The 27,183-nt window shown below is 43.0% G+C and overlaps 1 protein-coding gene across 41 annotated transcripts in view; it reads left to right on the forward strand.

Moving 5' to 3' along the window:
- The window catches only part of MAP2 (microtubule associated protein 2), a 233,749-nt gene that overhangs the window by 60,294 nt on the left and 146,272 nt on the right, over window positions 1-27,183 (forward strand). For 7 of the 41 annotated variants that reach the window (XM_085585413.1, XM_085585424.1, XM_085585410.1 and 4 more), the window contains one exon: window positions 17,496-17,552. The exons of the other annotated variants lie outside the window; for them this stretch is intronic. The gene's annotated coding sequence lies outside the window, so the exon portion shown is untranslated. The remainder of the gene's footprint in view (window positions 1-17,495; window positions 17,553-27,183) is intronic. 41 annotated transcript variants of the gene reach the window in all.

Raw genomic sequence — 27,183 nt, forward strand, 5'->3', positions numbered from 1 at the left:
CTTAAACAAATTTATTGTGGTTGAGAATCATGTGTCTGGGCACAACAACTGTGATTTGTGCTTTCAGGGCATTTTTAAAGTGCATGACTCTTGCTCTTGCAAGGGGGGGAAAAAATAGAAGGATATTTAGATTAAATGGGATGACTGAGACTTGGACCAGAAGTTTTAAAAAAAGCAGTGGGGTATTTTTCTGTATTAGACATCAGTTAAGGGTCTTTGAGCAGGAAAGGCTAAGATTAAATGGACAGGTCTGGAAATATTGCTGGCCTGTCCCCAAATCCTGTGGTTTTCCCCTTGCACAGAGCCCTTTGTAGCCATAGGAGGGGGTGGCATTTTGCAGAACCTTCTATCAGTGGGCAGCATGACCCGGCCCTGCAGCCAGGTCAGTGCAGGCTGAACCCTTGCTGTGAAGTTATGGGGGCAGTCAGTGCATTCTTCTTAGTGCAGAGTAGACACTGCCCTGCCTCTGCTAGGCTGTGTCTGCCTTCACCAGGAAGCAGTAATTGCTCCCTAATTAGCTATATGCAGCAGCTGGAAGTTGGAATTTAGGTATAAGCTCAGTCATGGCATGTATGAAATCAGAAAGACACAGAGAAATGGGATGAAAGTCTTGAGTTTTGTGTTTGCAGGTGGAGACATAATGGAGGGGGATGTAAGCCCACAGAGTATTTTTCATACCAACTTTCACAAGGGCAGCACATCTCAGAAGGCTGTTATCTACCCTATGAGCCTGAAATTACACCCTTTGAAGCAGGGGATAAGCAAAAATGATGCTGTGTTAATGAAAGAGTTTGAGACCTGGTCTGGTCGCATTGCTCTGGGTCTGTTTTCCAGGCAGATTGAACAAAATATTTTAGCTGTGAAATCCTAAGAAACAGCCTGTAAAATGTCAATGCTTGCATTTCTAGGAAGGCTATTTTCTTCAGCTCTGGTTGATTTCCTCTGCAGGTATGTTAAGTTCTGAAGGTTTATGTGAACTTGGTGTGTCTCAATACATATGCCAGTAGACTCTTTGCATGGGAGCTGTCACATTCATCACTTTGACTTAAAGCTGTCATTAATTCTCCTGTTTAAATCTTGCCCTCTTCTGGAGATGTTTTCTGATTTCCCCTTGATTAACGAGTATTGCTGCAGACCCTCTTCTCTACCAGTGAGCAGTGGACCAGGGTGTATTGGTGAGTTGTTGGGAAATGGGCACTGCTCTTGCCCCCATACACATCCTGTGTTTCAGAGACACAGCCTGTGTGTTTTATGGGGCATTGTATCTCTCCACAGAGCCCCTCTGATTCTGTGTCTCCTCTTGGTCTTGTGTAATGTGGTTGTGCTAGGTCGTGCTTTTAAACCACAGAATTTCTGAGTGCTGATTGCAAATTGGAAATAAAAGGCTGTTTGGATTATCAGCAGGAAAACAATAGAATACATGACCTTTCTTCTGCTCCTCAGGGCAAAGCAGAGATCCTTGTAGTGTTCTGCTTTGAAACAAATTGGTAAATAGCAGGGATGTTTCGATCTATAACAGGTTGGCTGCTGAGGTCTTTGTATGGTTCCTAGATGCTGAAGGAGATGGAGTGGAAAAGATATTTCATAGATACAAGAACTTGGAAAGAAAAGTCATGTCGAGATGCAGAAATAGCTTATTCAGGCAGGAATAACAAAATCTAGGAAAGTTAGGCCAAATGAAGTGGTGCAGATGTAAATGCTGCCTGAGCTCAGAGAACAGGCTGTGACTATTTACCATGATGAGGTTAGATGGGGATGGTGTGAGCTGCAGGGAATGCAGCAGCTAGGAAATAAAAATGACCAAAAGGTCAGTGCTCAGAGCCAGGTAAATGAGCCATGCCATAGGACAGGGCAGGGGCACTCCCAGAGCTGCCTGGAGATGTGATTCTAGAGATGATGTTTTCTGGTGGTGTCCTTGTCAAGGAGAACAGGGCTGGCAGTGACTGGCTGTGCCTTATGTGCTAGTTTGAATTCATGGGAATTGGGTGGGATGAATTTAGCACACTGTGGTCTGCACATAAATGATGCCTTGAGAGGCTGCCTAAAACAAAGTTAAAGGAATAAAGTAGGTATTTATTAAAAAGGCCTTCAAAGGATACACCTTAGGCATCACAAGAGCCTGGCCAAGGCTGCACCCAATATAGGTGATGGGTCACACTTTTTCACACTTTTATAGATTTTGGTCCATTTAAATATTAGGGTTAATTGTCCAATTACAGCTTCAGGTTATGAAGTCCCATCCTCCCAGCTTGCTCTACTCAGTTTGCTGTTATTGATACTTTCTGGACCTGAAGTTGCAACGGTGTCCTTGGTTCTCAGACAGCCAAGAGATTGTTTTGTCTAACTAAACCATGAGGAGAACTTGCTAACACTTCATATGAAGTTCAGAGTTATAGACTAATGCAGTATAAAATCTGGAAATCTGGAAAATATGAGAGATAAAACTTAAGGCATCATAAAGAGTTAGTGAAAAACTTCAGGGTTCTGCCATGACCATCTTTTTTTACAGTTTTCATACTTTGCAGTACTCTGTAGCTGTGTGTGATACAGGAGGCTACTTGTCTCCCCAGGTAAGGGGGGGGGTCCAGCAGACATGAGCCTTGTGGGGATCTGGAGGAGCCCCATACCTGCCTCTTGATAAGCAGGGTGTAAAATTGTTTTAAAGACTCTTCAGTGGAGATCGACACTGTGTTCAGCCCCACATTGTCTAAGAACGTATCTTTATGTAGTATGGACAGTGTTGGTTTCAGGTATTAAATGCTACAGGGGAATAAAGGGAAAGACAGTGTCTTAAACATCTTGAACTTCCGTTTGTCTTCTAGTAAACATAACTTCCAGATCCCCTTTTCTGTTTGCTGGCTCTTGGAAGATGGACTTCTGCAAACATGAGTATGAGCTGAGTATTTTTCCTGAGTTTTCGGTATCAATTTCATGACAAGTACTTGGGAAAGACACAGTTCTACATGTTGTGGGATACTTCTTTGAGATGTTTTTCTTCTAAAATAACAAATAGAACAAGCACACTTGTTAGTGTGCTATAGGAGCAATTGTTGCATGATTGTATTATGAAGGGTCTAAGCTAGGCATAAAAATTATTTGAAAGCCTAACTTCTGAATTAGTGTAATTTTTGACTATTGGATAATTCTGAGAGTGAGCACCAGGAGGTGACAACACCTCCACATACTTCTACATTCATGCAGAGAGGCTGACCAACTCACCTACACTTTCTACACTGGGTGTTTTATGTGTTTCATGTTTAAATTTGCAGTTTCATATAATTTCTTCCCCAGACCAGTCCTTGCTTATGGTCTAGATTTTGGCCTTCACACCCATGTCTGCAGCCCAGCAAACTTCTGAAATTCAGCACTGCTGCAGGTCCCTCACTGTTGTGCTGGCTGCATGAGAGCCAAACTGCTGCAGCATCGGATTTGCAGGGCAACAGTGGGAGTTTTAGGGGAAGAAGGTGCTAGTTAGTGTGTGTGTGTCGGTGGGGGGCAGAATATGGTCCTTAACAAATACAGAAAAAAGGTGCTGGAGATGTTACTGAGTTCCTAGAGAAGCTGGTGAATGGCCTTTCTAGGAATGATAGTTTAGAGACACATAATGGGAAACAGTAGAACCAGCCTGAAAAATCAGCTCAGTGAGGACAGGGAAGCTCAGCAAGTGAAAAGGAAAAAGTCCTAGGGTTTTTGTTCTTGGTTAGTGTGGTATCAGGATTGATTCTAAGTTTGCTGTGTGTGTATATGTGTGTCTGTGAGCGTGGCTGGCTTTGAACAAACACTGTGATGCAGAGCACAATGTGATGATATCTCTGTGAATCTTGGTCCTGTGGCCAGCAGAAAGGGTGAGTGGGTTTCAGGCAGGCTGAGCTCCAAGCCCAGTTCTGCTATTGATTTCCTGGGTGACCTCAAGCTATGTAACAATACATTTAGCATGCTGCAGAACCATGCAGCAAGTCTGCTGTCCTTAGATGTGCATTAGATACGTTGCTGTTGGGAAAACTGGTTTCATAAAATAAAGCTTTCAGAGAAGAGTTGGCATAATTTGGCAGAAGCCTATGGTTTACTGCCTGCAGAGCACTGAGGAGTAAGTAGTAAAAGCTGCTTGAAGTCCTAGCCAGATGATACAGCCAAATTGTCATTATAATTGCACATCACAAAAGCTGTTTGGGAGGAGATTTAGCTGTTTTCATTCATGGCTTAGACCAACAACAACACCCTGCAATAGCAGCCACATTTGTGCAAGCATTTCCTCATTGTGTGGCAAAAGCACTCATTGGCAAGTTAGGAAATTCTAGTATTAAAAGGATTTGCCTGTAGCTGTGGACCTGGTTAAGTAATATGCTATTAAGCTCAATTAGAGTGGTACAGTGAAAATAGATGTAATACTTCTGCAAGGAAAGAGCATGTAAAGACCTGAATGAATGAGGTGTTCTGAATAATGTCCCCTTATATGAGTAGAGCCATTGAAGTCAGGGGCTCTGCACCTCTGTTTCATGGTGTTTCTGTTACTGTTTTATTGACTTTGTTTTGATGCCTTATGTTGACTGAAATGTTTTAATGTTTTTATTTTAAAACTCAGTAACTGAAACTTGCTAATGCCAATAAACTAAGTGGACAAAGTATCTTCTGAAATCTTTTATGCTTTGCTGGTATGAACTGGAAGGAGACAGCCTCTCTGTTGCCTTTCTTCCCAGCTATATAAGATTGCAGGTTAGGTTGTCCTGTGATAACATGCCTTTTGGAGTGAGTGTTGAATTATCCTGTCCCTGCATGATGCATGTAATACGTGGGAAAAAAGTTTCTGTCTAGTAACTGATGAGGACAATTTCCTGTAAGCCAGTTCTTGTGGTATCTGGTCTCCAGCCAGATCTATTTTTACTTCCTTTTTCTTTTTTTTCTCTTTTTTTCTTTTCCCCTCCCCCCTAATTTATTTTTTCCTAAGAAGAAAAAAGTGTTGCTATCATGATTCTTACATGCAGACAGGCTGCAGTTCCAAAAGGCAAAGCCCTGAAGGTAACATGTCTTCTGATCACCTTGAATTAAAGCTTTTGAGCCACATCATAAAGTCAGCTTCAGTGCAGGAGAGCAGAAGAGAGTGAACATTTGCCTGTGCTGGTTATCACTGTTGAGCTAAAGCCAGGTCCAAGTAATTTGTTATTACTGCAGCCAAAAGTATTTTGCTCCTGACACTGCTACACTTAGGCTGATGTCACATAAGGATCTAGGAGCATAGAAGTATTTACCTGACTAGTAAACAAAGCTGAGGAGACTTAGACTTAAAGAGAGAGGTACACAAGAGGAGCCTGGCACTGTCCAGCCTGGTGTTAGTGGGGGAGATCTGAATATATGGAGAGAATGAGCAAATTAAATGGGATACAAATAAAAACTGAAGGGTAGAGATATGAGAGAGGAGTCATTTAGAACAGACATTTTCCCCTAATATGAATGGAAATCCTGGCTGCAGCTGTAGAAATGTTGTACTGCAGGTCATGTGTGTATTTAAAACCAATCTCAGTCTCTTTGATTTTTTTCCCCCAAGATTTAGGAATCTATAAATCTTTCAAAAAAGTTTACAACAAGCAGGAGAGATAGGAGTGTCTGTGATGATAGAAATTGAACTTGAAAGGCATTCTGATAGTCAGGTTCTTAGGAGTGCCAAAGGAGAAAGGCAGGGCGACGCTGGACTGTTAATGTTTCACAGATGATAGTGTCAGCTTTGGAGTGCTTTTCCCCCCTCAACTTTTTAAATATAATTTCTGGACTGGATCAAGAAAGCTGTACATTCTGCAAGCAAAAAGGCAGAAACATGCAATGTACTCATGGGGCAAAGGGTGGGTTTCCTGATGAAGGAATTGAGAATGTGTGTGTTGGTGCTTGCAAACAGGTGCCCTGGTTAGTACCCACAGTAAGGTGATACTTAAGTAGAGGATGAGTATACCTACACTCCAATAGGTGGTAACAGTTAACAAAAGACATGGAAAACTTATCCTCATTTGGAATCTGAAACACAGTTTGTACAAGTCAGATCTAGCACTAGTTGTTTTTTTCTTCTGTAACATTAATGTGTTGATTGGTTGTTGGTTGTGTTTAAAATGTTAACCTGGTTAACATTTACTCTAGGATGAGCACATGTGGTCCTCTGATCTTGGAAATGGGAAGTATTTGAAAAATTGCCTTTAGGTTTTTTTCCTGTGGTTTCTTGATACTGATCCTTAGAGCCACTGTGACACTTGTTAGTTTTCAGTGAACAAATGTTTTCATGTATCTTTAAGAAATAGATTATATTAAAAAATGCATGAGTTGAAATGGCCTTTTTGTAAAATAAGATGTTGGCAAATTTTTTGTGCTACAGTGACAACAAATCATCATTGGCAGATTTGAGAGGAGGTGTGACTTCTGCCCTCTTGCCAAGGTGCCAGTATTGCTTTGAAATATTGCTGGGGGGTGTCAAGAGTGTTTGTGGTCTTCATTGGACACAGCCTCAACCTTCACAGCAATAGCATTGAACTGACATTTTGTTGCAGGAAATCATCTGGTTATTACATGTTATTCCTGACAGTTGCAGTGTTACTTCAACTAAATAATGTTGGGTAAACTGGCAGTGATGTTTGCTGTGAATCATCCTCACTAATGAACCTATTTGATAGACAAACAATAGTTATTAGCAAGGTGACTTTTCTCTTCTGGATCACTGTGCCTTTTCAGCTTTATTATCTTCTATGCTCTATTTTGCAAATTACCATGAGGCTGAAGGGCCTCATTTTCTTCCTTCTAGAAAGAAATATATTGGTGTGATTGGAAAATACCTTTAATAACAGGAGGGACTCTTTGTTAATTTTGTGCTCCAAAGGTGTTTGCTTCTGTTGTGATTTTATTTTGTTCTTCATTTCACATTTAAATAATCATGAATGTTTGGAAAACCTTGAATCAGTGGTGTTGGAAGACCTGCAGGTAGACTGTTTAATGGTATTTTTGAAGTGGCAAACTGAGGAACATGGACATTAAATGACAACCTTGATGCAGTTGTCTTGGAATGCTTCTATTTCCCATCACTTTAGGAAATGATAGGCTTCTTTCCTCCAGAAAAATAATGAAATAGTCTTAATTTTCAAGTATAAATTCTTGATGACTATGTGTATGATTATTCTCTTACATGAGAGCTTTTTCCTAGATTGTGGCCTGAAGTGTGAAATATCAATGTTGCTGTTCATCTGTCTGCTTAAACATCCTTTGTCTCATGGCTCCTGGTTGTGAAGAAGAGATGTTAGTGAACTCAGCTCCTGTCCTAAGATAATAAGCCTCATGCTCAGTGAAATTCCTGAGTGACTGGACCAAAATGTGCAAAAAAATATTTAAAATTGAGATAATCTATTACATTGTCTGGAGTCCACTATATCTGAATGTGGGGTATAAGACTGGAGGAAGCACTGGTCATTCCAGCATGGTAATGCTTATATCCCAGAGATCATCCACATGGTGCACTGAGAGCATAAAGGAAGAATGTTATTTGTAGAAAGACATCTCTCTGTGTAACCTAGATTGCATCCCTCTAGAGAAAAAGGATGCTTATAGCACAAGAAAAGGGAGTTCACAGCTGTTTAGCAACATGTCAGAAATCAGAGACAGTTCCTTTCCAGTTGCAGCTGAAACACTTGAAGCTTTGGGTGGAACATGCTTGGGGTGTGTACATGTACATCTGTGCAACTTTGTTTTTCCTTGCAAAATTGAGCTGCACACTATTGTCCCCATCTTTGGAAACACATTGATTCCTTGTTTGACTTTAGAACCATTTAACTGTAGAATTCTGCCCTGCTCCCCACTCTGATTTTAAATGATGAGGATGAGGCATGATGAGGATGTTCTCGATGAGGCAGAGGAATGAGCACTCTAGGTAAGGCATACAGCTCAGTCCAGGAGATGTCTGTGGATGCAGGTGTGGACCAGGCAGTAAAAGCAGATTCTTTAGAAACTCAAGAATTAGCAGAGGACTTAAAGAGGTTTTGTTCTTCTGTAAATGAAAGCAAATTTTTGCCAGTACTTCCAGGGCTGTCCTAGTGGTGGTTTAACTCATGAGGTAACATCAAAGGCCTTGAGTAATTGCATTCTCCAAAGCTCCTTTCAAAAGCAGAAAACCATAATGGAAGTGATGCCACAAAGGCTCACCCAAATGGGTGGTTTTATCTACACAGTTTCTGGCCTTTAGGCAGCTGTCCTTCCAGTTTAATAATACTGAGTCATACCTTTTGTTTCTACCCTTCAAGTCACTGAGATAACTCACTTGTCCTGTTCTCATTTGAGACACTTTGCAGACAGGAGAGCAGGGACAGTGTCAGCAGCAAGGGACCACTCCAGCTGGTGCCCAGTCTCAGAGCAAGGAACACAGCTCTGTGAGGAGCTGAGTTTCTCAGCAGCAATGTGAGTCACATCCCTGCTTTCCCAGCATGTGTGGGGCACTTGGCAAAGGGGTGGCTTTGCTGGCCATTTACTTGCTGGAGACTTTTCTGCTAAAGCAGGTTCTCTATTGAGAGCTTAACCCTGGATGTCTAAAAATCACAATCCTTTTTATTTCATTATCTGCTATGCATCTTAGACTTTTGTATTGTATCCTTGTATCCTTTTCCATTTTAAAATATTTTCTTTCAATTTCTTTTTCTCCAGATCACTTTAAAGGAAGGGGTATGTGTATTAGTGTAAGTTTTAGCAGTACTTCAGAAAACAAGTAGGTTTGCATTTGTGTGGAAGACTTATACCCCTTTTTTGTGGTGTTCTTGTAGTAGGACAGCAAGCATGGTTTAATAAGACATGAAACACCCATGTTTTGCTCAGTCTTTAATTACATGCAGTGTTTTATAGCTATAGCTGCCTCTTTAATTTAGAAGGCTGTGTGCTTTCTTTGATGTAATTCAGTTGACAGCAGTGGGGTTGTTCCTGATTTACACTTAGAGAAATGAATAGGCAGTCAAGAGCAGCACAAGTTAACACCCAGTGGTGTGTTGACTCATTTGCTCATTGTCTTCTGTGTTGCAGAAAATGCTTTTAGGGTACCCCTGAGGAATGTATCCAAATAGAGCCAAGTTTGAGATGAGGTATGAGTTTAGCTGAGGGCTGTGCAAAGCCAGGGATTGTCATATGATTTGTAGTGAAGGTGAAAATTGGTGTTGTGGGAAAGGACTGACCATTCACTGACCTGACCAATTAACATGAAGGACTGTGGATTTTTAAATTGCATTTCTAATTAAACTGAACCAAAGGATTATTTTAGCCGTCTTCTGGACAATGAGATGCTGCTGTGAACACATGCAACCCTGCTTTTGCACAGCAGTTGAAAAAGGCAAATCTCCAGAGGCCCCTGCCAACCTCAGCTGGTTGGTGGCTCTGTTCTGTGATGCACAAGGACTTATGCTTTCATTGGAGTAGCTTGCTTTTTGCTCTCCCTAGTTTTCTGACCGTGTGTTTCATTTGGGACATTTCCAGTCTCTGAAGTTACCTCATCTCAAATTCCTCCTTGCCTTCTCCTTCCCTCTGTGGGCCTCCATCTCAGATGTTGATGTTTCATCACTATGGTCTGGGAAACTGTTGCCTTTTTATGGTAGTTCTTGCACCTGTCTTAGTTCTGATTGGTTTTGCAATGTGAAATAAGATGCAGGGTCTGGCACATCAGGGCTCACTGTAGCACACCAGAGCTTAGCTTTCTACCTGGATCAAAGCATCTGAAGTATGCTTAGGTGGAACTATCTTCTTCAGTCTGCTGGTGGGCTGTCAGTAGCTGGCTTTACCTCTCCCATGTCAAAGCTGTCTAGATCCTAGTAGTAATCTGGGCCTGTGGCTAAGATGCTGAACATTACTAATCCCTTTGTCCAGACAGCTTGGGCTGAAGCATCCTCTCATCCTCAGCCAGGGACTTACAGTGTGGATGATGGGTAAATCCAGTCTTGACAGCAGGCTCTTAAATGATGATGTAGCTGTGTGCTCAGTGTCTTTTGTTCCTCTGGGACTGTCTGAAGACAGCTTGGTCCTGCCTCCATGTCTTTCTGGCTCAGTTTTCTCTTCAGCCAATGCTTTGTTGTGTCCCAGTTAGCTTTTTCTTCTGTGTACACAAAAACTGTGTGGCTCTGAAAGAGAAACATCTTGCTCTCCTGTGTACAGCATTTCTGAGTTAATAAACAGAGATGTTGCCATTGCTCATCCAGGGGAAGAAGCAGTACTAAAACTGGTGAAGTAAGTTATTGTTCAGGGCTTAATTAAACTTCCAGACTTAGGCAATTAAAGGTCAATATACCAAAGGTTTGCGCCTGGGAATTCAGAGCTTTTTTTTCCCCCGTTTAATTAAGGAGTATTTTGTTTGATGATTAGATGAATGGGACCAGAAGTAACTAAATCAGCCAGCAAACCTGCCAATGACTGGTGGATTTGTTGTGAAAACTGTCAAATAGTTGACACACACCTCAGATTGCATACAGTGCTCAATGCCAAAGTAAATCATATAGTCTATTAACCTTGGGGCCTCTAGAGGGTAAAATGCAGAGCCTTGCCGGTTGGAGCACCTGTAGTAGCTCAACATATGGAGGTATATGGGTGGAGGAGGCTTCTAAATAAATGCCAAATGTCAAATTGGCTGAAGGGAATGTAAGGTAGAGGGGTAAGAATCTTACAACTTTAGATGTGTTGCCATGGTGACATGAGCCAATAAACTAGAGCAAACCCAGGAGTAATCTATAATTGAGAAGTATAGGAGAGGCAGTGACATTGCTGTTTGCAGAGATTGAGGTGCATGATGGTGAACTTAATGCTACATTTGTTGTGCTCAGTCCTGCTCTCATTCCGAGTACTAACTGCTGGTTTTCAAATGTTCCCTGTCACTTGAAACACATGCATTTTTTTCATTTAACAGCAAGTTGTTGATCCCTGCCAACAACTGATCCCAATCAGGGGTTTTTATGTACTGCACAAATAGGATATACATGGTGCATCTGGTAACCATACTCTAAAAGCAATGCACATCCTGGTCTGTAACTTCTGGAACTGCTGGTTCTGTATTTCAGTTGCACTTCGGAAGCTGGATAAGCTGTTAAGACATAACACTAAAGCCTGGAGTCAGCAATGCCACCAAGCGCATGATTTAGTCTAAGTGCTTAAGTGCTCTAAGTGAGGATGGATAGCCCAAGTGCTTAAATTTATACAGATACTTAAATGCTTTGTAAACTCAGTGTTTAAGGGCTTTATCCCAAAGGATGCTGCAGAAACTTCCACTGAAGTAAGTGAGGATGAAGGAGTCCTCACGCAGTGCCGGCAGCTGTAAGAATTGTATGAAAGAAAGAAAGCATGTTATTGCTATTGTGTTTCTGCATACTTTACCATGGAAAAAATAATAATCAAAATTACCTCTGGGTTTGGTTTTAGTTGTGGGGTTTTTTGGGGGGCCTCAGGGGGTGCATGGCAGAACAGGGGTGTATAGTGTGATAAGTATTGGGATAATTTAATCAGCATTAAATCTTATTTTAATTATAAAACCAGTATAGGTGGAAAATAGAACATAATTCCACAGACAATCCATCCTTTTGAGGCCATGAATAGCTGTTTTCATTTACATAGGGTTTTATAAAAAATGTTAAAATAGGAAGAAAGTATTTTCATTCAAAATCATGTCTATGATCCATCCTTTACAACAATTTTCAAACTGATGCTAAACACACTGGGGTACTTGTCTTTTAACATTACTGACAAATGTTAATGGAATTGTGCACTTTGTTTTACTTATGTTTTAAACATGAAAGGTACTTTACAACAAACAAAACATTCCTGGTATAAAATATTGACTGTCCACCACATCTAGAGTTTTGCTCTCTAGCTCAAGTTGTGTAAAATAATAAAATAATCTGCTGCTTTCATCAGAAGTTGCAGTATTTAAAGTAGTAGTCTCTGTTTAGAGAAACTGTGCATTTACACCATGTAAATGAAGAACTTCGTTGTTTTCCTTCCTCTTTGATATTTAATGATGGCTGAGATAGCAGACTCGTTGGGACAGAGATCTTCCACTGTCTTTCAGTAATACTTGCATTTTTAGATTTTTTTTTGCTACACAAGTTCCCACCTAAAGAAATGTGTATAGCTTCAGGCAAAGCACCGTGTTTACCACACTACAAAAGTGTCCTGGAGTTGCTAGAAAATCTGTTTGTGATATGTTTTTACTACTCATTTTCCACAAAAACATCAATCCTGTATAACACCTATGTATCTATCTAAATATTCTTGCTGTGTGTTTGTACAGTGCCTGGTAGAAGGCATACCCATTAACTGTTTTTTAAACACTGTTGTGATCAAAATAAGCAGTACTGAAATTTGTTTGAGGTTTTTTTAATAGGTGCAACCTTTCACAAGCAGTGTTGGGGAGAAGCTTGGTCCTGGCAAGAATAGGAGAAGCTGTAATTTTACAGGGATTATAAAGAACATAAAACTCTAAGATGCAATCACTTATGCAGAGCAACTGAGCACCAACTGAGCTTGTTTGTGGTTGTATAGCTGGGTTTTTAGTACTGCTGGTGAGACATTTAAGCTGTGCCAAGCCTTGATGTGTAGAAGGCAAATCGAGTCATTCCTCATTGAGCAAATCATAACTCCACACTCCCTACAGGAATGTTTTTCACATTGGTCTGATTGGTTCAATGTGAGACATTTCAGGAAGGAAAAATTCTGTGAATGAACAAAATGTTTCAGTTTCATTGCAGTTTCTCTTTGATTTGGGGGGCAGGAGTGGCAAAACCCAAATAAAATCCCCTAAACTGTCAAGAAAAAGAGCTAAAGGTTTGTGGAAGTTCTTGTTCTTGCACTTTCTTTTCATGTTTTTCCCTTTCTAATACTGAATATCCCTTGAACTCAAGTATTTAACCCAGTATTTCTAAGGCTCAAAGTTATATGCAAATGGAGGAAAAAGACCATGCATTTTCTTTCCTTTCTGCCCAGCCCTCTGTACTCTGCTCAATTATTTTCTGTGTTCATACAAATAAAAAAGGTAATTGTTTTCCTCCTAACCTTACTGGAAAACAGCCCTCATTAAAGTCCTTAGAGGAAAAAGGATTGGATGGGATGCCAATGTGTTAAAGGGCTCCTGTGTCTGGGAAGTGCCTTATGTAAGGAGCTATTACACAGGGACAGCCCTTGGAACGTGACTGCAGCTGGGATCCCTCATGGAGATCGTGCAGGGACTGTGGTGGCCCTGGGAGAACAAAGCAGTGGTTCTTCCCCACCATCCAAAGTGCATCTGTGCTCTCCCAGTTTGGAACTACGTGTTGGTGTGGCCTTGCTGCTGCCTGCTGGGGTAGCATTGGCACAGAGCTGCCTCCAGCCCTTTCACGACAGACAGGCAGTGCAAGGGAGACAAGACTTTATCTAATAGCATCCCACTTTGAAGAAATGGCACATATAGAGTTTTTCTGATGGTCTCCTAAATGGTTTTTCTCACCAAACAACCCAGCTAGTACCTAGAAGATGTTCATGGGATTGCTTCTGAATTAAAGCTTCTTTTAGTGAGCATAAAGTGGTGCACATCTTGCAAAGTGGAAGGTTACTAGCCAGCAGACATGCACTGTGCTGCCCCTGGAAGCAGGATATTAGCTCAGAAGAAATGTAGCAGAACAAAATGATGGTGTATTACACTGAAAATCACAGTAATGGAGGGGAGAAGCAGCTGTGTTGGGAGCTGCCAGAATTGCAAATAAAATTATTTGGCTGGGTTAAGGAAGTTGGTTAGCCAGAAGTTAGAGCTTGTTCCCCAGTCCCTTTGCTGCAATTCAGAGATGCAGTGCATAGAGTGGTGCTGCTGCTGCTTAACTTTTGATTCAGTGTCCTTATTGATAGAAAGTTCCTCCAATACTGTTTAGATTTTTAATGCTTTAATGACCTGTTTTTCATGTTCAGTGTGTGTGTTCTCTGTTGTGCACTTTAATCTTGTGAATATTTGAATATGATACTTCAATCTCTGCTATTATCTGAACTTATTTTTATTTAGTCTTTCTACATAGGTCTTGCTTTATTGAAGTAGAGTTATTTTTATTGCTGCAGTGAATTGGATAGCCAAAGGGAATGAACTGTAGATAATCCTCCCAGAGAAATGGCTCTTGGTTTGTGGTGGTCATGGAAGTGCTGAGCAGAGCTGCAGGTGTGGGACACAGGTGGGGAGGGGGATGCTGCTGAAGCACGAATGAAATCAAGATGTGTCCAGTAATGTTCTGAAGTCCCATCCTCACTTGTGCTCGGCTCAGTGGTTCAGCAATTGACTGAAAATCTGAGGGGTTTTTCTGCCCTGTCAACTTTATTCTTGGGCACATCAAGTACTCTGAGCAAGTTGCCTTGGAGAATTCAGCCTTTGGGTGCTTCTAATTCAGAAAACAGATCTTCTGGATTGTGAATAGCATGTTTGTGTCCTTGTATTTCCCTGTGGTTCTGTCAAACTGGAGGTTTTTTTTTCGGCTTAGAGAGACAGTGAGAGGTTGGAAGAGTTGAAAAAGGGAAGAACTGCATTGAGTTCAGGAAGAAATGTGGTTCTTTGCACCATGCCAGAGTGCTGTGAGCAGTGCTGATCCTGCTGCTTGTCCTGCAGCCTGATGCAGGCTTTGGTGGGCATGGAAATGAAGGAGCACTTGTTTACCAGTGAGAGGCTTGTCATTCTCTAATATGAGTACACCCATTCTTCAATGTAGCAAACCAGCCTGGACTTGGGCATTAGGAGTTTTGCACCAGGCTGCAATCCTTTTGGTATTTATGGGGTTTTTATATAGACATGCCTCACTCTACTAGAGAGGTACAGGATAGCGATTGAACAGGAAGTAGTAGGCTGGGTGACAATGTAGCACTGCTCAAGCAAAAAAACTACTTTGTAGAAATTCATAGTTTGTGTGTGAATTTCACACAGAATTCTCATGGTCCTGTGCAGGGCTCTGGGGAGACAGCAGAGGGAATCACAGGGCCACCTCACTATGTTCTTTATGGTGGTGACTTTTATGGGTTGAATGCTGCTGGTGCATGTGTGTATGGCTGTGGCTGCAGCACTGTGACCTTGTGACAGTCTGGGCTCTGAGAGCAAACCTCAAAACCTTCAGTAGGTGAAAGCAAGTGTGTGTGTCCTGGGTAAGCAAGCTGTGGGGGCTGCTGCATGCTGGTGCAGCTGCACAGCTGTCACACCTAGGTGTAAAGTGAAAAAGGCTGCTGCAACAAAGTGATTCACATTTATTTAGTGAGTGCTCCTGAGTAATTTGGTGGGCTGACACCAGATTGTGACAATACATGTTGAAGGGTTACTGGTATCATCAATCAACTTGTGCTTGGCTGCTGCTCTGTTGTGGCTTCTCTTGCCCTATTTCTTCTTGAAGAACTGTGTAGCTGCAGTAATTTGAAGTTTTATCTTTATCCTAACCACAGGAGATAAACGAGATACGGTTGATATTATGGCATGTCAGATTCTCTTGGTCCCTTCACTGGCTTCTTGTTTGGTTTGATAATGGCTATAAATCTAACAGGTCCTGCTTCCACACACAGCATACACCTGTGCTTTCTGTCACCCATGCCTGTAAGAAAACAGGTAGGGTAGGTGAGGCATATGAAAAGGCGATTTATAAATGGCTGGTTATCAGAGCTGTCTTTCTGTCATGAGTTTATGGTGGTGTAAGAGTGAATGACTAATTGTGTTTGGTCCATAAAACATTGGAATACAACCAATTTGGACATGTGGCCTTGTAAAGGACATAATGCCATCTCTGAAAAAATGCAGGTTTCTTACTTAAACACATGTGCATGACAGGTGCTTCTGAAGCAGCTATTTGTACAGATTGTTTAAGAAACTGTTTCAGGTATCTTCCTCAACAAGATTAGTTCATGTTCCTTACCCCTAAGTTATAGTACTCTCATCTGCTAAAGTCATAGTTAAGTCAGGGCAATTTTCAGTAAGATTAGTTTTGCATTCAAAGTTATGGGTATGTTGATGCTCTTATTGAAGAAGGAGGTTGTTTTTTTTTGTAATCCAGTGTGTTATGAAGTACTCTTTTAGGCAGTGATGTAAACAGCCATTACCTTTCAGTAGTAGTTAGAAAGAGAGGTAACACAAGTCTCTCCAAACTAGGGCAGGCACAGATGAGCGAGTTAAATTGAATGTTGGCTTATGTGAAATGATGAGTGGAGAGTGCTGGTGTCCCAGGCAGACTGGGTCAAAGACACACCAGTAGATGCAGCTGTAGAAACTCTCCATCATTTGAGATGACAGAAGTCCTGTGCTTTGAAGCCTAGGACTTGGAGTCCTGATTTTTCACCAGCATGAGAATAAAACAGTCACAGTAATTTTATTTATTTGAATATGTGTTATCCTGATTCACAACATTGGCTTTAGGCTGTTGGATTAAAAGTTTGACTTTAGACACACTTTATACTCCTGAGAGTACAGAGCTGCTGCTTTGTGTGTGATTGTGCAAATGGGACCTCAGTGTGTCTGGGTGAAAGAAGTGTAGAGCTTATTCCTACCAGCAGTCAGGATTCTGGAAAAAAACTTAACCTGCAGAAATGAAAGAAGCATCAAACTGTTTTCATCTGTCTCAGTCTCCATCATGTTTTCAATAACATGATGGAGACAGAGCATTTGTCATGACAGCCTGGTGTGAGGAGGCACTGCCTCAGGGAGTGTGGTAAGCCTCTCAGCAGTGGCACAGGACTCTGTGGCAACCAACTCTAGAGAGAAGGAATAAAGCCAGTCAGAGTCACATGTCAGTGTTCTGAGGGTCCCCTTAGGTAAAGTTTATTTAGCTTTCTAGGAAGCTGCAGTATTTAATCTGACCTGAAGCAGCAAACAGATGGAGGGATGTGTGCTGTCAGAGAAGAGAGCTGTATTTTTGGCTTTCACTTCAAGCAAGAGATTTGTAGGTGGCTTGCTTGGTGTTCTATGAATTTGATGCTCTATATATTTCTAAACTGAGCTTATCTTTTGTAAGCAACATAATTTTACAACCTCCTTATGCTTAAACTACTTCTTTGCCCAGGAGTTAAAAATGGGTTCCTTCCAAATTTGATTTCCTGTTAGACCATACGTTCTGCTGCTGCAGGGAGCAAGCCTTTCATGTCAGTCAGTCAACCCTTGGCTTGACTGGGGGTTACTTACATCCTCCAGTGGAACCATGTATTTCACTTTATAGATGAGCCAGTGTATTCTGGTTTTGTGTTTACATATCTGAAAGGCAGGATTCTTTCAGGATTCATTTCTTTATAAGGCTTTTAACTGAAGAGAGGCTCTTTCCTGTTAAATTGAACTCAACTTTCACAAGTGCATGTGTGTGTGTGCAAATTTCCCCCTCCCCCTGAGACCATACACTGTCAAGAGGAGGAGAAAAGTGAACATTCTTGGGAAGGTTTATTCTCATTATAAAAGAGAAACAAAACTAAATTTGTTGCAGTTCTGCTTATGTAAATAGCAGTCTACGTTGGGGCTGAAATAGTTGGTTGTCCCTTTTTTCCAGGGTAAGCTATTCAGCATTCAAAGCTGACTTCTGCTAGGAGCAGACATCACCAGCAAGGTATTTCCTGTCTCCTTTTGCCAAATGCTAATAATAATAATAATAACAACAATAAAGATTTAAAAACATGTACTCAAGTCAGAACTATGCCACACATGACTTCATTTGGCAGCACAGGGCTTGCTCTACATAACTTCTGTATTTTTTTACTTATATGCCTGCCAAGAGCTTCTGAATTAATTTGTCCCCTTCTCACTCCCTGTGTTCTCCCTGCTGAAGGAAAGGCATAGTGGATCACACTCTGAGCCAGAGGAACATATGGGATGGGGGAGCTCCATCTGACCAGCTCAAGGGCTCGGCTGTCATGTGAGGGCAGCGCCTTGGTCACTAAAGCTGAGCTGCTCTGCCCTGAGCTCCATCCCAGGCATGCTGCCTCTCCCCAGCACTACTGCTCCTTGGAGGTTTCATTTCTTACTGGCTTTTTCTGGTGGTTATTTCTCAACTTGTGCTTCCTTCCCAATTGAGTTTGGCCACATTGACCGTAAGAAATAGGTGCCCACTTCATCCTGATCTCCTCTGAAGAAGGAAGAGTAGAAACCTGTTTTTTTGTGGAGCACAGGGTCGCTATTCCTTTACATGGGTGCCTGATCCATGACAGATTCTAGTTGTGCTCTAAAATGTTTCAGATCCCTTGATCTATGGTTAAATCAAGAAAAATGAAATAAAATATCTGGTACTGAGTGACGAAGAGAAAAGGGAGTTTGCCTGTAAAGAGTAGAAACCTGATATTCAAGGAAGCACAGCCTTGCCAACAAATTTCACTGTCTCAGGGGAAACCATGAGAACATTTCTGAAGTTTCAATCCTGCAGAGAGTAGCCAGGAAGAAATGAGTGGGAATTTCTTTTTCATTGAGGGCAAAAGAAATATGTGAAAGTATTTTAAGTGTGAATCTCTGAGCTGCCTGTGCTTGTGAAATGGTGATACCCTGAAGAGGCTGACTTAGGTTTGTGGCACATAAAAATGCAGTAACAGTTTCATGGTAGTTGATAGTAGTTTGTGACACAGTTCTAGTTTCTGCTTTGTTAAATATTTTTAAAGCTGCTTCAGTGCACCCAGCTTCCCTTCCTTAACTACTGGGAACTCTGTCTAGCTTGTTTTTCTCCAGCCACAGCTGGAAATGCTGGATAGGTCCCAGCATCCCATTTCGCCTAGGCAGCACCTGTGTTTTCCAAAATAAAATCTAATATACAAATATGAACATAATTTCTGTAATCAGTTAGAAACTGTGCATCCACATGATCTTCTTTGTATGTGTATTGGTTTTTTGGTGTTTTTTTTTCTTTTTTTTTCTTGCTAAATTCATTATAGAAGAAAAAGTTTCCAATGAAGCCCAATTCTGATGAGCCTGTAAGGGTTAAAAGGAAATAAGTAGTTACTGTCCAAAATCACTTTCTTTTGGCACATGTTCCCTCTAGTCCTTTGTAATCTCACCTGAAGGTTTTTATCTGATATTGGTTTTGGATTGAGTCTGCATTGCTGATGGTGCATTTGGCTGTAAAAATGAGGTTTAATTGATTTTCAAGGATAGGAGAAAATGGTGTTCTTGATAACCATTGCAATTTCAGGTAATGTATGCTGACACTGTGTGAGCTGCTCAGAGCAATAATAGCTGGCTGACCTGCCCTGCCTTGGCTTTAATGTGCCTAGTAAAACTTGCTGTGGCCTTGTAAAGAGATTAATCAATTTTGTGTCTGTCTGCTGATGGATCTCTAATGTACATCTCCCTAGCCTTGTATCAGGATTAATAATCAACATACAGACAAATCAGGTTGCTCTAATTATTTCTTCTGCTAAGACTTTGACCTTGTTTTTTTGGCTCCTTAGGGTGGAGGGGCTTTCAAGAGTGGGTGAAAAAGCTATATACCTTCCCAGTTTGTACCAGAGGACAAGAAAAACACATATAGACCCCTTTCTGTTCGTTTCCTGGGGCAGCACATGATTTGTGTCTTCGTGACATTTCATGAAAGCTCAGGGTAACAGCCCTACATAATTGATTATTGAATACCTTGGTAGCTTTGGCAGGGAAAACTGGGCGTCTCATGGCTACTTCAGAAGAGCAGCAGCAGGCTGGAAAAACTGCAGTGAGCTAACTCTCTCCTGACGTGCTATTCCTGCAAAGTTTCCACCAAAGAACTCTCAAGGAGACTGAGTTTTATTTCAGAACACCAAGGAAAAATATGGAAGAGTTTGGAGATGTCAGTGCTGGAAGTGGGGCTTGCCAGAAGTAGTAACAGACCAAACATGTAAGAAAAACAATGCTGCACCACGGACTGACAATATCCCCCCATAATCTGTATTAAAAATAAATTTTGCAGGCTCCATTTTTAGCATGATCCATTCAGTAATTCATATGGCATTCCCATATGTTAGGGTGAGAGGAAGGTGGAAATAGTGGGAGTCGGGGGAAAAGACACTGAGTGATCCTTATGCCATTTCAGTTCAGTTAATTGCATGTGTTTAAAATGTTGTAACGTGAGCAGATGGGGTGTTTCACAGTTACGTGCTCTGTGTCTGGATATACACACACACACACATATATGTGAAATTCTCTAGCACTTGATTCCACAGAGCTGTGCTAAGGCTTTACCAACAACAATGGGTGAGGGGATGGCATCGGTGGTGGGGTAGGATGAGTGATCTAATATTGGTATCCCCAAAACCACGTGAGATGTGCACGTGTTCAGTGAGCAGTCCCAGAGCTTGTGGCTGTGTTGCATTTGGTGACAACCTCAAAGGTTGTCGTGTCTTCTTGTTTGAAGCCCCACGGCTGGGAAATCAGTGAACAAATTTTTTTCAGGAATCTGGGCCTCAAATGTACTTTGTACTTTAATATCAGGGTAGTTTCAGTCTGGGAATAACTTGCAGAAGAAGGAGTGTTGTCCCTGGAAGCCGTGGTTGTGTATCCTGCAGAGGTGCAGGAATGTGGTGCCCTCCTCTTGCTAAAACTGCTGGAGCAGCCCGAGGGCTGCACGCCAATAAGCACCACGCAGCTGGGGCAGCACTCTGGTTCCAGCTGGGATAGTGGGTGTTCTTCTGCCCATGCTGAAATCCCACTTCAGTCCTGACTCTGCAGCCTCCTTGCTCCCTTTTGCTGGCAGCATCAGTGCGGAGCCTGTAACGGGTCACCAAGTCACCTGGCTGCTTTCTTCAGCTCTTTCCTGGTCTTGTTCCCTCACTTCTGTCCCTCTTGCCTGCCCTTCAGCCTGGCCTCTTCCACACAGGTTGTTTTGGGGAAGGAGCAGCCTCCTCTCCCCACAGAGCTGCCTGCCTTCCCTGTGTTCCTCAGCAGGAGGGTGGCAAACAGGCTGATTTCCTCCTTGCTGCTACAGCCCTCGAAGGATGGAGTAAAGCAGATGGCACCAGCATGAATGAACAGCCAGCAATTGAGCGAGCCTGTTTGTCAGCTTGGGCTTTGCTCTGCATGTGTATGCCATGTTTGCCAAAGCTGGGCTTTTCAATTGGAGCTTCTGCTCCTGCTGGGATCTCATTGGGAAGGTGAGGGGCCCCTCCCATTCGCTCCCCAAACTCTGGTCCCTAAGATCAGCCTTTGCTCAGATCTGCTCTTCCCTGAGAGCAGCCAGGCTTGCAGCAGGATCTGTGTGGATGGCTGGGCTTGCTTCATGTAATGTTATTTCTCTGAATCTTCAGGTAAGACAAATCTTTTATTTAAAATCCATTTTTCTTTTCTATTTTTCTTTATGGATTCTTTGAGGTAGTCTTTCGCTTTTAAGAGCTTGAAGATACCTGGCTGAACCCAGGGGTTTTGCTTTCTTTCACTTAGAGACACTGGTAGAGACATTTTTGGTTGATTTCAGCATGAGCTATAAGTGATTTGGACCCAACTGCTCTTTGCTTGTAGGGATTTTGTTTCATTGGGGTTTTTGTGTGTATTAGTTCTAGGAGCAGTCCATATAGCACTTGCTCTCAATTTTCAAGCTGCATCCCCTTTGCATTATTTCCTGCTCCCACTCCACATGGCCTGGGAGGTGTGAGGAAGGATCTTGTGGCAGCCAAACCGTTGTGCTGTTCTCAGAGGATTCGTGTGTCATGGCACTTTCTCCAGCTGTGTGTGCCTCAGCAAGTCCCCTCTGAGACATGACCTGCAGCTGGCAGGCATTGGCCACCTGTATTTACACATGTGACAGTAAGCTGGTACAGGTGAATGCAGGACCTCATCCTCTGGGTCTGATCTGGAGCTGAGGTCTCAAGCTGCTGCTGTGTAGACAAAGTGGAAGCAATACAATAACCTTTTGCCCTGCTGTTGGGTAAGAAGGGCCAAATGTGTAGTGCAGCTGGGTTGAAGAAATACTTTTTCACCCAGTTTTTGGAAGTCAGGGCAGAGATGAAGGAGCTGGGCTGAGCTGTTGCCTCTGGTTCCAGTGAGCTACTTGGTGCCTTACAGCCCCTTTCCTCCTCCCGCCCATTATTTTGTCTCATGCATTAATTTCTTAGCAGGTGCCCTCACACTGGGAGAGCTTTCAGTACTGAAGAATCTTTGTGGGCTTCAGAAGGAAAATAAGAATAATTGACTGGGCAGTATAGGCAAGGATCAGCTGTCACTACCCTTGGTATACCCAGGGGAAATAAGGAGATTCAGTCCAGTGCTTTTCAAGAATAAAAGATTAGTTCAGGATGAGAGAACCTTTTGGTCCTTTAAAGAGGCAAGACCTTGAGCCACAGAAATTAAATAGCAACATGTAGAGTGGTAGTTGAATAAAAATAAAATGAAAGCACAAAAAAAGCCTTAAGCTCTTTAGTTTATCTTGCTCTCCAAGTTCTCTATCAGATGGCAAGCACCTGGATATTAGGGTCATGCAGTCAGGAGACTTTTTATCTTCAACTGATACCTGCCTTTACACTGCCTTCCATTCATCTCCTGATCACATGTTGCAGGGTAGAAAGCATTTTCTGGTCACAGTGACTTGTTTTTCAAGTTACTGAAGTGTAAAATCATTTTTAATAAGGCATTACAAAATAAAATAGTTTCCAGTTATTTCTGTCTTGGCTGCATGTTGGAGTCAATCTGAACCAATGCATGTGTTTATACTTATTAATAAAATATAGCTTTATATAGAGAATGTTCCCACACTTAGTTTTTCCCTTGTTCAAGGGAATGAAAAGAGACAAGGAAAAAGACTTTAAGATATGCTAAGAGATGGATGAAAGCCAAAGTCAGAGAATTTTATCAGCAAACAGGTTGAAGAACGAGGGAAAAAAGATGGAAAAAATGGAGTGCTAGCAGTGTGTGTGTGTAATACACATTTATCTAATTTTAAATTTGCTTACATTTGATCCTATAAATATAGCACATAAACATTTCAGAATTATCCTAAATCTCTGAGGAGAAGACAATGTTTTCTTACCTGAAAGCATCAGGTGTGACCCCTAGGAAGGGACTCCAGGAGCAGACATCAGAGGATAAGCTAAGCTCATGGCTTTTTCTTTTTTCTTCCCCAAAAGATTTTAATGCTTCTGTATCTTTACTGTGTTTAATGGTTGATAGATCCTGTTAAACTCTAGAGTAACAGAATACTTAGGATTTTGGGAAAGGTGAGCATCATGGTTTGACACTGGCCCAACACCAGGCACCCACAAAAGTCACTCACTCACCCTCCCTGCCACAGCTGGGCAGAGGAGAGGGAAAAAATTAACAAAGGGTTCATGAGTTGAGATAAGGATTGGGAGATAACACTCCAAGGGCAAAACAGGCTCAACTTAAAGTTGCAAGGTGAATTTATTACTAACAAAATCAGATGACGATAATGAGAAGTAAAATAACCCCTTAAAACATCTTTTCTATCGCCAGCCCCTCTGTCCTTCCCCCCTACAGCTCAGGGAGACAGGTGTGGGGGTTTGGTCAGTTTGTCACCTGAGGTTTTCTCCTGCTGCTCTGGGAGAGGAGCCCTTCCCCTGTGAGACCCTGGGGTCCCTCCCACGGGACACAGCTCCCCGTGAGTTCCCCAGCGTGGATGGAATCTCCCTGCTGAGCAGCAGAGCTGCCAGAGCTGCTGCAGTGTGAGTGCCCCCAGGGCAGACAGCGCTGCCCAGACTGCTGGGCCTGGGTCCCCCTGCCAGGGCTGCAGACCTGCAGGGCCAGGCTGCTCCAGCCTGGGAGCTGGGCCCCTCTCTGCACTGGGAATCTGCCCTGGAGCAGAGCATCCCCCAGGGATCTGCCCCTGGAGCAGAGCCTCCCCCAGGGATCTGCCCCTGGAGCAGAGCATCCTCCAGGGATCTGCCCTGGAGCAGAGCATCATCCAGGGATCTGCCCCTGGAGCAGAGCCTCCCCCAGGGATCTGCCCCTGGAGCAGAGCCTCCCCCAGGGATCTGCCCCTGGAGCAGAGCCTCCCCCAGGGATCTGCCCCTGGAGCAGAGCCTCCCCCAGGGATCTGCCCCTGGAGCAGAGCATCCTCCAGGGATCTGCCCCTGGAGCAGAGCATCCTCCAGGGATCTGCCCCTGGAGCAGAGCCTCCTCCAGGGATCTGCCCCTGGAGCAGAGCATCCTCCAGGGATCTGCCCCTGGAGCAGAGCATCCCCCAGGGATCTGCCCCTGGAGCAGAGCATCCCCCAGGGATCTGCCCCTGGAGCAGAGCCTCCCCCAGGGATCTTTCACAGGGTCACAGCTTCCCCCAGGCACCCTCCTGCTCCAGCCTGGGCACCTCCTCAGGGGCTGTTCATGGATCTCTGCATCCCTGTGGATCCCCAGGGGCTGTTCATGGATCTCTGCATCCCTGTGGATCCCCAGGGGCTGTTCATGGATCTCTGCATCCCTGTGGATGCCCAGGGACTGTTCATGGATCTCTGCATCCCTGTGGATGCCCAGGGGCTGTTCATGGATCTCTGCATCCCTGTGGATGCCCAGGGGCTGTTCATGGATCTCTGCATCCCTGTGGATGCCCAGGGACTGTTCATGGATCTCTGCATCCCTGTGGATCCCCGGGGGCTGTTCATGGATCTCTGCATCCCTGTGGATCCCAGGGGCTGCTCATGGATCTCTGCATCCCTGTGGATCCCAGGGGCTGCTCATGGATCTCTGCATCCCTGTGGATCCCCAGGGGTTGTTCATGGATCTCTGCATCCCTGTGGATCCCCAGGGGCTGCAGGGGCACAGCTGCCTCACCATGCTCTCACCACAGCCTGCAGAGGAATCTCAGCTCTGGCCCCTGGAGCAGCTCCTGCCCCTCCTCTCCACTGACCTTGGTGTCTCCAGGCTGTTTTCCTCACATGTTCTCACCTCTTCCTCTTCTCTGGCTAGGAGAACAGCTGTGCCCCACTTTTTTTTGATTTTCTTCTTAAATATGTTATTCCTGAGGCTTTACCATCTCTCTAATTGGCCCAGTTTTGGCCAGCAGCAGGTCCATCTTTGGAGCAATCAGGGATTGGCTCTGTCAGACATGGTGGCAGCTTCCAGCAGCTTCTCACAGAAGTCACCTCTGGCCTCCCCGCTACAAAAAAAACAGGCTGAGGAAAACCAGCAGAGGGAAACAGCTGTTCTGTTTAACAGTCAGTATATGGGGTATGTGCAGAGATGTATTTTTAGTGATAAGGTGCTCTTAAGGCTCTCCAAAGATGTAAGGAAAAGCAAAGCCCTTTGGTCCAGCCAGCATCTTTCACTGAACCTTGGCATATGCTCTTTGAGTGACTTGCCTCTTTAATATTCCTGCCTTCAGGAGAGGCTGAAGAAGGGATGGGAGTAGAGCATCTAAGATTGGGGAGCAGTGGCAGAAGAAAATCTGAAAGCTGGATTCATCAGGGCCCCCTCCTGCTGGGCTAAGTGGTGGCAGCAGCTGGAAGGATCACCAGATACAATCTATTGGGGGAATAAAAAGGGCTGGAAGAAAAGTGTGTTGCCCAGCATTGCAGTGACTAGAGCTCAGCACTCAGATGTGATCAGTGGATGGTCTTTGAGAAACACTTAGCATGACTTTTAAAAGATATCTTATAGCTTAACAGGTGACATCTTGTAGCAAAGAATTGAAATATCCTGGAGTAGTATCACAAGTTAATAAAGAATCAGGTAGTTTTACCTGATCTGAATTTTCTGACTCTGGACTTGCAGCTCTCTGTAGCAGGTATAGGTTTTGTCACCACCTGGTGAAGGCTGGTTATTTTGGCTTGGCCCTGTGTATTTTTATTAGTAAAGCTGTTGAGGTATTAATGACTTCTCATGATTCCTTTTATTAAGAAGTATAAATTAATATTTCTTTCTCTGTTCTTCAAAATATTCTCTCTGAATATGAAAGAATAAGAGATTAAGTCAAAGGGAGGATTGGTAGTTTCCAAATCAACACGCAGTCTCTTGACTCATATACAATGAATAGAGGGTAAGTTCTATAATGAAAACCCATTCCTTTTTCACTCATCTCTTGTTCTGTGAAAGCTCTGTCAGGAGATTGATATCTGAGTGTAAGCAACGAAGTGCTGAGAGATGATTTTGCCACTTGCAGGTTCTGAGGCTTGTGGTTTGCGTTGACCAGAAAGCAAAAATGATTCGTGATGGTAGTACAGAATATTAGGAAATTATAACTTCTGCTGATGAGAGAGTTGCATCCCAAGTTTGTTGTATTTGAGTTGATTCTGGGATTTGCTTTATAATATGAAGTCAGTTGTAGGAGGTAAGTGTGTGTTTTTGGGAGAGACTTGCTGTACTGAGGCTGGTGGAGGGAATGGCCCTTGGAGCTTCCCTTGTGCTCACTGGAATGCTGCTGAGTCACAGGCAAATGTGATTTCTGCCAAGGGAGAATCCCAGGGAGATTCAAGAAAATAGCTTAGTGCCCAAAATCCAGGTGAGACTGACGCTTTATGAGGAAAACATCTCTAAAAGATCCCTAGCAGCTAAAAAAAAAGTACAAAAAAAGAGCTGAGTTTCCTCATAAACTAGATGCTGTTTACTGGGCTTTTGTGGCTCTATGTGTGTTTCTGCAGACAGACTACAGCAAGAACAGGGTCTGTGGGGCCCATTCTGCCTCACTCACCTGGGTGAGTGGCTGTTACAGCTCCAGCCACCCTGCTGATGGCAGTGGGGATATTCAAGGGATGAGCAAAGCCAGCAGACCAGAAAACACAATCTTTGTGTGGAGCTAGGAAGAAGACCCACCAGTGTGTGAGGGGTTTCAGGAGGATGCTGTCCTGTTCATGGCTTCTGTTCAGGTGGAGCTGCAGACAGGTTGAGCCGTGCTCTTGTTGCATTTTCTGTCATACCTTCTTGCTAGTTGCTTCTCGTTGAGTTAGCTGTGGTGAGTGATGATGTTACAGTGTAAATCTGAAAAGTCCTTTGTGGTTTGCACTGTCACAAGCCCCACACTGGGACTTGGGAAGATTTGCAAGGATAGCTTTAGAGGATCAGTAGTTAATTTGGAGCTGGTTACTCTGATAATGTGAGCTTTTGTTTCACACTAGGATCCTAGTACTTTCTGTAAATGATGTGGTGTTGTGCATTGGTTTTATGGGGTTTTTGGTTGTTGTTGTTTTTTTTTTTCTTTTTGTTTCTTTGTTTTTGACTTTTCCTCCTCTTAAGAAATTTATCTAGTCTAATCTCTTTCTATTTTTGAAATTGTAGCTTTTTATTCTTTATGAGGAAAACAATCCATTTCAGTCTTGCTGAGTTTCATTAACATCTTTCCCCTCAAATAC

Source organism: Lonchura striata, chromosome 7, assembly GCF_050655825.1.
Source record: "Lonchura striata isolate lonStrDom1 chromosome 7, ASM5065582v1, whole genome shotgun sequence".
Taxonomy (NCBI): Eukaryota; Metazoa; Chordata; class Aves; order Passeriformes; family Estrildidae; genus Lonchura; species Lonchura striata.